This window comes from Microtus oregoni, unplaced genomic scaffold (genome assembly GCF_018167655.1).
Source record: "Microtus oregoni isolate MIOR12 unplaced genomic scaffold, Mior012 000045F_ref0000178, whole genome shotgun sequence".
NCBI lineage: Eukaryota > Metazoa > Chordata > Mammalia > Rodentia > Cricetidae > Microtus > Microtus oregoni.
In genome coordinates this window covers 9512853-9527707 of record NW_024543219.1, presented here as the reverse complement: position 1 = coordinate 9527707, position 14855 = coordinate 9512853, and positions in this window count along the sequence as shown.

The window sequence follows — 14855 nt, the reverse complement described above, 5'->3', positions numbered from 1 at the left end:
ATACGAATCCCCTTGATCTCCTTATGTTGTCTTATTGCTATTGCTAGAATTTCAAGCACTATATTGAAGAGGTATGGCGAGAGTGGACATCCTTGTCGTGTTCCTGATTTTAGTGGGATGGCTTTGAGTTTTTCTCCGTTTAATTTAATGTTAGCTGTTGGCTTGCTGTAAATAGCTTTTATTATATTTAGGTAGGACCCTTGTATCCCTATTCTCTCCAAGACCTTTATCATAAAGGGGTGTTGAATTTTGTCGAAAGCATGGGATAAATCCGGACTAGCTGAACATAGCGGACAATGAGGAATACTGAGAATTCAAGAACAATTGCAGTGGGTTTTTGATCTTACTGCACGTACTGGCTTTGTGGGAGCCTAGCTAGTTTGGGTGCTCACCTTACGAGACCTCGATGGAGGTGGGCAGTCCTTGGGCTTCCCACAGGTCAGGGAACCCTGATTGCTCTTCGAGCAGATGAGGGGGGGGGGGGACTTGATCGGGGGAGGGGGAGGGAAATGGGAAGCGGTTGTGGGGACGAGGCAGAAATCCTTAATAAATAAATAAATTTAAAAAATAAAAAAAATAAAAATAAATAAAAAATAAAATAAAATAAATAAATAAATAAAAAAAATCAGTAGGGAAGATCTTAAAAAGCACCAACATACAAAGGTACAACAGAGCAGGGTGAAAATAAACTCTCCCTCCCTCATTACTGCATTGCATGGTTTATCCTCAGAGTTTTGCCACACTCCCAGCTCTTTAACATATCCCTTGCTGATGACTTTCAAATGGTAACCTCAGGGGAGGAAAAATGATGCAGTTCCCGGTGTACTGCATTATATAACAGAACGACTAATAGCATCCCTGTCCATGTCTATCAAGTCAACAAGTCTTATCTAGTCATCTGAAGCACTCTGGTACTTATGCTGCATTGGAATCACATGGATCTTATGGTTTCTATTAAACTCTTCAAGCCTTCAGTCAACTGCCAGTCATCCATTTCCTTAGTTTTCTCCTTCCTAGTATAAAACAATTCCTAGATTTGCAGATTGGGCAGGCAGCTGGGGGATGTGCTGTAAGAACACCATCTTTACAAATTAACAAACCACAGCTCCTTGAGTGAATTACAACAAGACACAGAAGGACAAACAAGGGTCCATGTTCAATCAACTGTCCTACCAAAATAAATACATAAACCTAGAGTGTAGGTACGTACTTTGAATTCAGACTGTGTTTTCAGTAAGATGAGTGTAAGGGTCACCACAGCTGCAAGCATTTTGCATGTACCAAGCATGCAAAGATGTTCAGATGTGTGATTCACTAAACCCCTCTAATGGGATGCTGTATTTTATAATAAATTTGTTTTTGATTTCACTGATGGTCTATGAGAAAAAAAAATAACAGCTCTTATTCAATTCATCGGAAGTACACTGGTCTTAATGACCACCCTGACTCCACACTGGAATAGAATTGTCTTCTTTTTCTAACACATGAGGCAGATAAGTTAAGGAAAGTTTGGACACTCCTTGTTCACCTGAGAAAAGAGCATTTGGGACTTGAGTCCTCAATGATTGTGGAACACAAGTCTCCTAAGTCCAATCATTTCACAAATTTCATTCATGGGGACACATCACTAGAGTACAGATCAGAGACTTAGCAAGTAAGATGGCAGTTATATACTTTGCAAGGATGACCTTCCTGGGTCCTCTGCTGTGGGCACATCCTCGGGCCTCTAGGTCTAAGAGAAGAAGACCCAAAAGGGAGGGATTGTAAGCTGTGTGTCAACAAGACCTCTTTCTTCACTTTGATGAGGCCTCCTGCTGTGTACAGCCTGTCTCCATGATCCAGGCCCTGGATGCAACAGCATGATCTGAAAATCACAGTGCAGACAGAATGGCACCATGTTTGGTGGGGTGAAGCTGGGCATGGGAGATCACAGCAGGGCTTGGGTAGGGGTACCAGGAAGGGACGTAGGAGGTTATTTCCAACTATATGGTCCTTACAGTCATCACACTGAGCTCTACCAGTTAATTCCCAGAATGTTACACACTGACCTGCCTCCAGAACCCATAGGAACATAGTTGTGCAATCTTCCATTCAGAAGGAAATTTGTCATTGTCCTGAGAGTACACAGCCCTAATTTCAAGTAGGTCACAAGCAGAACGGCCTGGTGTTGGCCACTGCTCCCCTCCTCTGCTCATTGCTATGGTGTGTATTTTTGCTCCTGAGTCTCACCAGGCTTGTGTCTTCTTCCCAGAGAGTTTTGCAGATATACAGATGTGTATGCACACATGGGTACCTGTCTAGTTCTTAGGATCTCATGGAAGATACATCCATAAGAGAGGAAAGCCTGAATTAACCTTAGTTAATGGCCTGGAATCTTTGCTATGACTCAGACTAGCTTATTAAGTAGCAGAAAATTAAGAAAATGTCATTTTCACATCACTGGTGTTCTGAGAGGTCAGTCCAATAGATGCATCCCTAAACCACAAATCTCGGATTATGCCTTGTTATATGGAATAGTTTCACCTTCATCTTAGGCAAGGCTTCTGCCTTTAGGAAACCTGTGCCTTAGGTGTATAAAAAAATCAGGTCAAAAATTGCTGGTGCAGTTATTGAAAGCCTACAATCCTAACACTGTGATAGCTGAGGAAGAGGGACTTGGATTTGAAGAACTAGCCTGGGCTAGAGAATAATACCACGTCAGCATGAAAGAAAAACATGCCTCAGTGGTTACGCCAAGCATCCATAGCCACTGAACTTCTTAGCAATGTAAACTCAGAGGTTAGGAAATCAACTAGGAGAAGTCTGAAGAATGTGAGTGTTCTAGTGTTGAAGGAGCTACGAGCTGCGTTCCTGCCACCCGGCTCCCAGACGCCTGGCTAGCTTATGCTCCAAAATAACAACACACAAACTGTATTCTTTTAAACACTGGCTGGCCCATTTTTATTAATGTGTGTAGAACTGAGGTGCGCTTACCAGGAAGATTCTAGCCTACGTCCATCCTGGGTCGGAGCTTTATCGTGTCTGCCCCAGAGAGGAGAGCTCACTTCTTCTTCCTCCCAGCATTAGGTTATGTTTACTCCACCTACCTAATTTTCTGTCCTATCAGGGCCAAGGCAGTTTCTTTATTCAACCAATGACCTTTGTCTATCATTCTAGAAAATATTGTTTCAACATGTTGATATGTTGCTTTTGCTTTTTTTCCTTTTGCATAACTAGCTCTTGAATTACACATCCATTCTACTTAACTGTACTGGAACTCCCTAAGTACAACAAGCTGGCTTCAAGCACATAGAGATCTCCTGCTTCTACCTCTCTGAGTGTTAAATGGATGTGCCACCATAGTAGGAAAGACCATTGCATCTTGTAGATGTTGAGAGAGCTAGATCACTTGGGCCATTATGTAAGTGAACGTGGTCAAATCCCTACTTCATCTCACCTCACCATTCAGGGAGCAAGGAGGATTAAATTCAATCCATGTAGGCAGGAAAAGGAAGAAGAACAGGTCCACCTTTGGGAAAGGGAGCTGTGTCCATAACCATTTATTCTTGGCACTAGGCAGACTCAAACGAGCACATTCAGTACAAAAGGTGCATTGTATTCCAGGACAATGATTTTCATTGCTCTCCTGTGCTGTATGGACCCCAGATGCCAAAGATCCTGGCAATGGAAAATAACTGTTGGAGGCCTGGGGAGTTATTGAAGAATTCATCCAGAATCTCTGCCTGCCTCCTCATAGTCATTTTCTTATTATCAGGGTATTTACCCTTCCTAAAGCCGGCTATTGTCAGCCTGGGCAAATGCCCACAATGCCAGGTTCCTTCTAGTTGGCAGCTTGTGTCTGCCTGAACATAGGTGAGCTAGTGCTGTGTGTTCTTTTGGCTCTGGGTGGTAGGATTGACTGCTAACATCTCAGAGGAGTGTGGATGACAGAATAAAGCTCACCTGGACATGCTGTGCATCATACAGGCCATCTAAAGTATGTTCTAAGATCTACTGATGCTTCAACAGGTCACAGAGAATGGCCTGCAAATCTGTCCCTTGGAGACAATCAGAACTAAACAAGAGAAGTACTTATCCAGGCAACATAGAAGACCTTTTAGAGGTGATTAGGCCTTACATTGGTCTCAGTTCAGTTAAAAATTCCCGATGGCCACATTCACTTAAACCACTTTTCAGGTGATGCTTTGAGGCCAGCTATCTTGGTTTTGATAGCTTCTGGGGGAAAAAAAACCAAAAGTCCATATCCCTCTAATGGAACAAATAGTAACATATTTACATGAATGTAGCAGGTAGAGAGGTATGGAGATTCCATGGCAGCTGATACATAGATGAAGCAAGAACACCAGTGTAGGGCTTATTCCAATCCAGGATGGCGCTGACACTATTTGTCAAATAACAAGCGCCCCATAAGGTCCAACACAGTATGGTGTAGGCACGGGTAGCCAGGAGCTGCTGCCTAACTGAGGAACTGTTCCTAGGAATGTCAGGGTTGAGGGCATACTGAGGCTATCTGAGCTTCTGTCTCACAGGGGCACAAAGTGATTTGATTGAGTTGCGTATAGGATATGGAACAAAGACCAGGAATGGCACACTGAACTTTATGGCAAGAAAAGACACATCAGGAGGCTCCTGGGTGTGTTCGGGTGTCTGTAAGTACTGGGGACACTATGCCCTTGATTCTGTTGCCAGCAGTGTCCATCATGAATACACTCAACGTAGGTGTGCTTGTATGCTGTCTGGGTCAGGGAGGAAGGCAGTTCTGGGAACTGTAGCCCATGTACAATCAATTTGATGTAAGAAGAGTGGTGTGAGAGGTCCTTCTGTCTATGTGTTACTTTTATTGGTTAATGAATAAGGAAAGTGCTTTGATCTTATAGTACAGCAGGGTATGTTACAAGGGAGAGGTTCCACTTGTTCATCCTGGCCACCTGGCTAGCTTAGCCCCAAAATAACCACACAGAAACTGTATTAATTAAATTACTGATTGGCCCATTAGCTCTAGCCTCTTTTTGGCTAACTCTCACATCTTGATTTAACCCATTTCTATTGATCTGTGTATCGCCACTTGGCAGTGGATGACCAGGAAAGATTCAGCATGTCTGCCACTGGCAGCTCCATGGCGACTCTCTGACTCTGCTTTCTTCCTTCCAGAATTCTGTTCTGTCTTCTCTGCTTACCTAAGTTCTGCCCTATCAGCCCAAGATTAATAGAAATGGATTAAATTAAGATGTATGAGTTAGCCTGAAATATGCTTAAGCTATTGGTTAAACAGTATTGCAAATAATATGGTTTCTGTGTGATTAATTTGGGGCTGAGCAGCTGAAAACAGACAAGCAGCCTTGTACAACAGAAGAGAAGGAAATCTAATGGACTGACCTTTGATGTGAGGGCTGGGATAAAATCAGGCCAATCATTTAGCAGTATGACCAGGAAGTAGTCCAGGCCTTGAACTCAATAGTGTCTCCTACCCCAAGCCCTATTCTGTGCTGTCCCTCTACAAGAAGAGGCTTTTCCACAGATTGGGAACTGCAGCATATATTATGTGGAGCTCTTGCTGTTCTCCATGGTGGTGATGCACACCACAGCTTGCCAGAGAACAGTCACATTGTCACGTGGCAGGGTACAGATAAAGTAACCCACCCATTCAGTGTTTACTACCAAGGCACAAGATGTCACAGACAGGTCTGTCTACAGATGTTTTCACCTTGGACTTCTGAGTCATTTAAAAACCAGTTGTGGTGGGTGTGTGGGTGCATATGTATCAAGATCAGAGGACAGTTTGGGAAAAGTTTGCTCAGTCTTTCTACCATTGTGGGTCCCAGGGAAGAGATAAGGCTTGACATAAAGTACCTTTACCCACTGAGCCATCTCACCAGCTGATCTCCTTAAACATGAAATTTCATAAGCTATGTATCTGTATCTATATTCCCAGTATGGATATATGAATGCTTTATTCATATAGAGTAGATTATTTTTACCCCGAGAATGAATGATTGCTTTAGTGAAAATACATTCAACAAATGTAGTCCATGGAGTGAGCTGTGGGATGCCACTGATGAGACGCAGTTGCCTTGCCCACTGGAAGAGATTGGATTAAGATGCTCTTGGCACATCCACACAATGGGGGACAGCACTGTGTGAAAGTTATGGGCCCAGCGGGCCTGGGCAATTGCACAGGGGCAGTACACTGAGGATCGGTGCAAGCAGGGGTTTAGAGGCAAAACTGTTCTCATACTTGTTGTGTTAAGGATGGCTCTGCTTCCTAATTGACATGTGTCTGGGCCAGTGCTCTCCTGGCAGCTCCCTCTAGACCCTGACAGGTGGGAAGCAGAGGCACTGTGAGGTGGTTAATGGCCCCCAGCTGGCCTAGCAGTTCCTGGCCTACCAGTGCTACTGCAGAAGCCCCATGCGACGGCTCTGCGCTTGGGCACATGGACTGCCGGATGGGCAGTGAGGTAGTGACGGCTTCTCTGTTCTTGGGCAGATGCCACCACTCATTGACTTTTCTCCATGGAACCTGCAATCAGCAAGGGGCGAGCACTGATACAGTGGGAACCTCGAAGGAGCTCCCAGCAGGTTCACAAGGAAAGTGGAGCCTTTACATAGCAGCCACCTGCCCCTCCTCTGACCACTTGCTGGACTGTGGCCGGCAGTTGCACCTTCCTGTCTGTTGGCCCTGCCTCCAGATCATTCTTCCTGCTGGTGCCGCCCCAAAATTATGCTCATACTTTTTCTGCATGCCCTGTTTTCCACAAGCTCACCCAGCCTCGGCCTGGCTGGCTTTCCTCTAGCTGGCTCCACTGCTCATCTGTCATCCTCACACTGACCCTTTTCCCAGTCCATCCTCACATTTACTCTGTCCCTTAGCCACCTCATGACATTGGTCCTGCCCATCAGTGGCCTCTTCACATTGAACCTGGCCCCAATGCCAGCTTCATAATTCTCTTGCCCCTCAGCTCTTTGGTTCATATTGACTTCACTCCTTAGGCCAGCTTTCATACAATGAAACTATCCCTCGTTCTGATCTCTTTACATGGAGCCGTCCTCTCAGGTATTCTATTCTCTTTGACCCCAATCTTCAGCTGGTCCTGCTTACAAGAACACGGACTCTGCTGCCCTCAATCTGACCCTGTCCCTTTGCTCATCCTTCCTATGGCTCTGCCCCTGAATGCCCCACTACCCCATGAGCCCCGCGCGCAGCCTGTCCTTCCAGGACCTGGCTCTGCCCATGTCCCATCCTTCCTTTCCCTAGGTGGGACTCAGCAGGGCCACCCTTCTCCTTAGCCTTGTCCATGCAATGTAGACCTTCAGGCAAGCAATGGCCCTCAGGGTCCCCACCACAACCTTGCTTGTGTCTGCCCAATCCACACCCCTGTACTCACATCCTGCGGGTTGGCCCTAGGCTGTGCTGGCCCTGTCCAGAATTCTCACCCCCGGTTCTTCATAGACCTCTAGCCTCCTTTGCTAGTTCCAGTATCCCAAGGCTATTTCCACAGGCCTGGACTTGGGAACTTGGTCTCTCCAGCATTCCTGCAGCACAGACCCCTGGCTTGTCTGGCCTAACCTCTCCTCTCTGGATCTTTGCTTCCATGTCCTCTTGCAGCCCTGCTTTTCAGGCAGCCAGCACTGGGGCCCCAATGCTGGTGGCCTAGACACAGAATTTGTATTGTTCAGGACTTGGAGTGTGACAGAGTTCTGGTCTGAAAGGAGGCTTCAGTATGAGACTCCTGGAAGTAACAAACCTGTGTTATGCAAGTTCTGATGGTTGTGGCCTCTAGTGGTTCAGTCTTATGCCTAATGTGCTGGGGAACTTCACGGTTTTCCCTCTTGAACTCAGATCTGTTTGGAAATTCAGGAGGAGACAGAGGTCAGTTGGTCTTCTACAGCCAAAGCCACGGTGGACATCAGACAAGGTGTCATCTTCATGCCCACTGCCATCCATCCCTGTTCATATGGCCCCAAGCAGGCAGGTTCACAGTGCCCACACACTCAAGAAGGTACCTTATGTTCTTTGAGGATACTGCGATGTGAGACAAGCTCAGGATCACACAGCTGTGGATGGGAGTCACTTCCTCATCCAAATGGAACATTCAAAAGGGTGTCATTGAAGTCAACTGACCCTATGTATAGCACACAGGGAAATATAAAGTTCTCCACAGGGTAGATACCTGGCCCCCATTGAACTGGTAGACAGTCTTCAGTTGGTACAACTGTCACCATTCATGCACCTTGGAAATTTGCCAGATGCCAGTTATTAGGTGTTCTAGGTGGGAGACCAGTTTCCTTCCAATTTCTGTTACTTAGGTCCATGTAAAGAGGAGGAGGAATGGTTTACCTCTTGCCTGCTACTGTTCTTACTCAGGGAAGGGCACTGTGTGGGTCTGGACAGTGGGACAGGATGCTGATGATCTCTGTTGGTCATACACGAACATCAAGGCCAGGATCCAAGTTCTACACCCAGCTTCCTGCTGTTCATGTGTTGCTTTCATTGGTTAAGGAATAAAGAAACTGGTTTGGGCCTCATAGGGCAGAACTTAGATAGGCAGAGAAGACAGAACTGAATGCTGGGAAGAAGGGCACAGGGAGAGCTGCCATGGAGATGCCAGGTCAGACATGCTAAATCTTTCCTGGTAAGCCACAGTCACGTGGCAATACACAGATTAATAGAAATGGGTGAAATCAATAATAACACAGGCATCTGACAACCCTCTACCAGCACAACTCGAAGAAGGAAAAAAACACAAACACTACCACCAAAAAAATAACTAGAGTTAATAACCAGTGGTCATTCATATCCCTTAATATCATTGGACTCAATTCACCTATAGAAAGGCACAGGTTAAGAGAATGGATATGAAAACGAGATCTAACATTCTGCTGTTTACAAGGAACACACCTCAACCTCAAAGAAGGACACTACCTCAGAGTTATTGGTTGGGAAAAGGTTTTCCAATCAAATGGACCAAAGAATCAAATGGGTGTAACTACACTAATATCTAACAAAATTGATTTCAAACTAAAATCAATCAGAAGAGATGGAGATGGACACTTTATACTCATAACAGGAACAATTCATCAGGATGAAGTCTCAATCCTGAATATCTGTATCCCTAATATAAAGCACCAACATATGTAAAAGAAACATTACTAGAACTCAAAGCATACATCAGACCCCACACTCTAATAGTAGGAGATTTCAACACTCCTCTCTCACGAATGGACAGGTCAACCAGACACACACTTAACAGAGAAATAAGAGAACTAACAGATGCAATGAACCAAATAGACTTAACAGACATCTCTAGAACATTCCACCCAAACAGAAAAGAATATATCTTCTCAGCATTTCATGGAACCTTCTCGAAAATTGATCCCATAATCGGCAACAAAGCAAACATCCACAGATAAAAAAATAACTGTAGTAACCACCTATATACTAACAATCACCACGGAATAAAGTTAGAATTCAGCAACAATTCTACCCCAGAAAGTCTACAAAATCATGGAAAATGAACAGTCAACTACTGAACCACCGCATGGTCAGGGAAGAAATAAAGAAAGAAATTAAAGTCTTCCTTGAATTCAATGAAAATAAAGACACTAAATACCCAAACCTATGGGACACTATGAAAGCAGTGCTAAGGGGAAAGTTCATAGCACTAAGAGCCTGCATAAAGAAAATGGAGAAAGCTCACATTAGAGTCTTAACAGCACAGCTGAAATCTCTAGAAAAAAAGAAGCAGACTCACCCAGGAGGAGTAGAAGACTAGAAGTAATCAAACTGAGGGCTGAAATCAACAAAATAGAAACACAGAAAACAATCCAAAGAATCAAAGAAACAAAAAGCTGGTTCTTTGAGAAAATCAACAAGGTTGACAAACCCCTATCTAAACTAATCAAAAGTTAGAGAGAGAACACGCAAATTAACAAGATCAGAAATAAAAAGGGAGACATAACCACAGACACAGAGGAAATTCAGAGAATCATCAGATCTTACTACAAAAGCCTATATGTCACAAAATTGGAAAATGTAAAAGAAATGGAAATTTTTTAGATAAGTACTATATACCAAAATTAAACCAAGACCAGGTGGACAATTTAAATAGGCCTGTATGTCTAGAGGAATTAGAAGCTGTCATCAAAAACCTCCCTACCAAAAAAAGCCCAGGACCAGATTGTTTCAATGTAGAATTCTAGCAGAACTTCCAAGAAGAGCTAATACCTATACTCCTACAGTGTTTCACAAAATTGAAACAGAAGGGTCATTGCCAAACTCCTTATATGAAGCTATAGTTACCCTGATACCAAAACCACACAAAGACTCAACCAAGAAAGAGAATTATAGACCAATCTCACTCATGAACATTGACACAAAAATTCTCAATAAAATACTGGCAAACTGAATCCAAGAACACGTCAAAAAATTATTCATTATGATCAAGTGGGCTTCAACCCAGAGATGCAGGGCCGGTTCAACATATGAAAATCTATCAATGTAATCTACCATATAATAAACTGAAGGAAAAAATGACCAATTCATTAGATGCTGAAAAAGAATTTGACAAAATTCAACATCCCTTTATGACAAAGGACTTGGATAGACTAGGGATACAAGGGTCATACCTAAATATAATAAAAGCAATATACAGCAAGCCGACAGCTAACATCATATTAACTGGAGAGAAACTTAAAAGCATTCCTCTAAAATCAGAAACAAGACAAGGCTGTCCACTCTCTACATATCTTCAACATACTTCTTGAAGTTCTGGCTATAGCAATAAGACAACATAAGGAGATCAGGGGATTTGAATTGGAAAGGAAGAAGTCAAACTTTATTTGCAGATCATATGATAGTGTACATAAGTGACTCCAAAAACTCTACCAGAGAAGTCCTAAAGCTGATAAACATCTTTCGTAATGTGGCTGGATACAAGATCAACTCCAAAAAATCAGTAGTCCTCCTTTACAAAAGAACAAAGAAGAAGAGAGGGAAATCATAGAAACATCACCTTTCATGATAGCCACAAATAGCATAAAATATCTTGGGGTATCTCTAACCAAGGAAGTGAAAGATCTATTTGACAAGAACTTTAAGTTTTTGAAGAAAAAATTGAAGAGGACACCAGAAAATGGAAGGATCTCCCATGCTCATGGATTGGTAGAATCAACATAGTAAAAATGGCAATTCTACCAAAACCAATCTATAGATTCAATGCAATCCCCATGAAAATCCCAACAAAATTCTTCACAGACCTAGAGAGAACAATAATCAACTTTATATGGAAAAAAAAGCCCAGGATACCCAAAACAATCCTATAAAACAAAAGTACTTATGGAGGCATTACCATCCCTGACTTCAAACCGTATTACAGAGCTAACGTAATGAAAACAGCCCTGTATTGGCATAAATTGGATGGAGGGGAAAGGACCTTGGACTTCCCACAGGGCAAGGCACCCTGACTTCTGTTAGGACTTGAGAGGGTGGGAGAGGGGGAGCGGGCAGAGTGGGAGGGAAATGGGAGGAGGGGGGAAAGGTGGAAATTTTTAATAAATAAATTAAAAAAATAGTCAAGTTTTAGTTATATTAGTTGGATTTTCTAGATGTATAGAGAATTATTTCATATGAATAGGAATTCTTCAAATCTTTCAGAGACCTTCAGAATAGGACATTTAAATGTTTTGTAAATTTAGGACTTTTCATGACAGTGAGACACATCTACTTCTGGCAGCACCAAGCTACTTTGAGAGGAAGATGGGCATCAAAGAGGCTCCTTAGCCATGTGGGCAAGAAACTGATCTTGCCTGGACTGCTTCACTGGACATACACGACATGCAGAGAGATGACTGCTGAACTTGCCTAAAGGTGAGATGATCCTTCAGGGTTCCTGTTTCATGAAAGAGTCTGAGAGACATTCTGTAGGACACAGAAGAAAATGAATGGCAAACTGCCAATATAAACTGAACTGTCTTTGAAATTTCCTGCTTTATGGAAAAGTCTGCTGGACACTGTCAGCCTGTAGGCTGAAGCTGGATGTCCCAACAGCACAGAAGAACATTGGGTGACTATCCAGACAGCAAGATATCTCTGTCATTTTTAGAGTTTTAGAAGTTGCTAATAATGCACTTCCTGTTTACTTAGGCAATATTATATCCTTCTGGAGTCTTTGATGAGCTGAAGAATTTATAATCATAGTTTTAGTTCTCTTTAGTTATGATAAAGGATAAAATAGATATAAATATTGTAACTGTAGTATTTTATTGATACCTACTTTGTTATATGTAATTTTACTATGTTAAAGTTAAATCCTTCCTTTTCGTTTAAACAGAAAAGGGGAAATGGTGTCAGAGGTTTTTCTGTTCATGTGTTGCTTTAATTGGTTAAGGAATAAAGAAACTGATTTGGGCCTGTTAGGGAAGAAATTAGGTAGGCGGAGAAGATAGAACTGAATGCTGGGAAGAAGGGCACAGGGAGAGCTGCCATAGAGCAGCCAGTGTCAGACATGCTGAATCTTTCTTGGTAAGCCACAGTCATGTGGCAATACACAGATCAATAGAAATGGGCTAAATCAAGATGAGAGAGTTAGCCAATAAGAGGCTAGAGCTAATGGTCCAAGCAGTAATTTAATTAATACAGTTTTTGACTCGTTATTTTGGGTGTAAGCAAGCTGGGTGGTCGGGGTGAAAAGCAGGCCCTCCTCTGATCCTCCAACAGCAAAGAGGAGGAGGAATGGTTACTTCTTGCCTGCTCTTGTTCTTACTCAGTGAAGGCCACTGTGCAGGACTGGACAGTGGGACAGGATACTGTAATCCCTGTTGGTCATACAGGAACACCAAGGCCAGGATCCAAGTTATACACGTTTGCCCAGTTTTCCACCTCTTCCCAGAAAAAGATGTCCTTCTACAGCTGGGAACCATGTATCTGCTGGGTCTACTCAGTCCAGGTGCCCCCAGATGTTTCAGCACTGGATGAGGCATACCTTTTGTCTTTTTCCTTAGTTACTTCATCTTCCTAAGGAAGGGTTCTTTACAGGAAGGGGATTAGGAGCTGGGGGTCCTTGGAGGTGGCTAGGGGCTGGCATGTAGGGTAGTGGTGAGCTGCTGGGTTCTCAGTAAGTAGCACCTAGGCTGGAGCTGCTGGAAAGATCTGCATTGAGCAGGAATCTGAGAGCTGTTTGAGGAAACCATGGTTTTTGATTGGTAATGTCTGCTTGGATGCAGGAGAGTGAGAAGGCATCCCTTTGGGCCCTTCGTTGCCTGACCTGATTTACCTGTATGGTACAATGTATACAGAGTCCAGGCTGGGAGAGAAGGACATGCTTAGGTTACACATCAAAACAGAGCCTGCTGACCAGAACAAGCTGACCCATTTGTGGATCCTAAAGCAAAATGAAAATATGGGACTCCTGTTTAAACAGGAAGAATCCCAATATGGTGACAGCAGAATGCTGAAACTCACAGAGTCCCATCAGTGATTGTGTGTCTCCAGGGTTCTGTGCCTTGTAGAAAGTTCTGCCATTGCCTGGGATCGCAGCTTCCTGAGTGACTTCCTCCTTACTATCTTCCACAGGCTCCCACCATGGGCCACAATTCCCCCTGCTTCTGAGTGTCGACATGGAGTGGCAAAATCACAGTCAGAGTCAGCAGGGAAACAGGATTGTTTCAGCCAAGAGCCTTCTGGTCAGCTGCCTGTGCAGAGCAGGATGACTCTGTTCAGAGCAGGGAAGGACTGCTGTGGTTGCAGGGACTCTTATCATCCTGATAACTGAAATCTTAGTAGTAGGTCCCCAGAAGCTTTGCTTAGAGGTGCAAAGGGTGCCAGAACCAACTCCGGGAACACAGGACAGACGGAAGGCTTTGCTACTGTCAGTATCAGTATTCTCTGAGCTCCCATTAGAGTTTGCATGGGATTTCTCCTGGGTCCCTGTGTAGGTCTCAAAGGGCTATGCCATGGAGGTGGCTTCTTCCAGGCAGAAAGTAACAGGGTGGTTCCAGGACATATAATGCTGCTGTTTTGGTGATCGTCCAGGAATGTCATGGATGTAGAAGCTGAGGCTCGGACAGGCCCATATCCTCTCTAAGAACCCAACTCAAGAGACAGAAAACTGGGATTTCACCTCTGGAAGCAAGTGCAGTGACGTCTGACATGATTTGGACTGTACACAGGTCCATCTGCCTTGGATCCCCTTCTGTGGCTTTGAAGGGTGACACAATGGGGAGGACTTTGTTTTCCTCCTGGTGGTGGATGTGTTTATAATTGCCTAGGGTTTCTCAGACTTCTGTCTCGATCCGCCAGTACTGGGGGTCTAGGTTTATGCCTTATCTAGTCATGACCCTCTATCCTATGGTTGGCACTTCTGACTAATGGGTATATTTTGTGCTGATTCACTCCCTGCACTGGCTTTAGGACTATAACCAAGAGACTCAGAGCATGGTTTAGAAAGTTGTGTTAGACCTGGAAGAACAGAAGATGCTCAGATGGAATAATGGGAGTATCCCTGACACAGAAGCTGGGGTGCATGAGCTAGTGGCTGACTATCTGAGACCAAAATGGATGTGTAGAATGAGGCCTTTGGTCAGAGATTGGGGCTGCAAGATGACAGTTTGCACTGGTTCATGAGTCTCTCCCAAACCCACTTGTTACTGAAATCTACCAGTCTGTGGCTTCATCTCTTGGTGGCTCAGATTCCTTAAGACTTGGCTTTGTCCCCATCTCCTCTAGATCTCATTTACTATCATCATGACTCCTGTCTCTAGATCCAGCTGGTCCCTACTTTCACTAGCATCCCAATTAGAGGTTGAAGCCATTGCAAGTCATTATAATAATGACACAAACACTTGTCTTAGCTGGGTGCAGT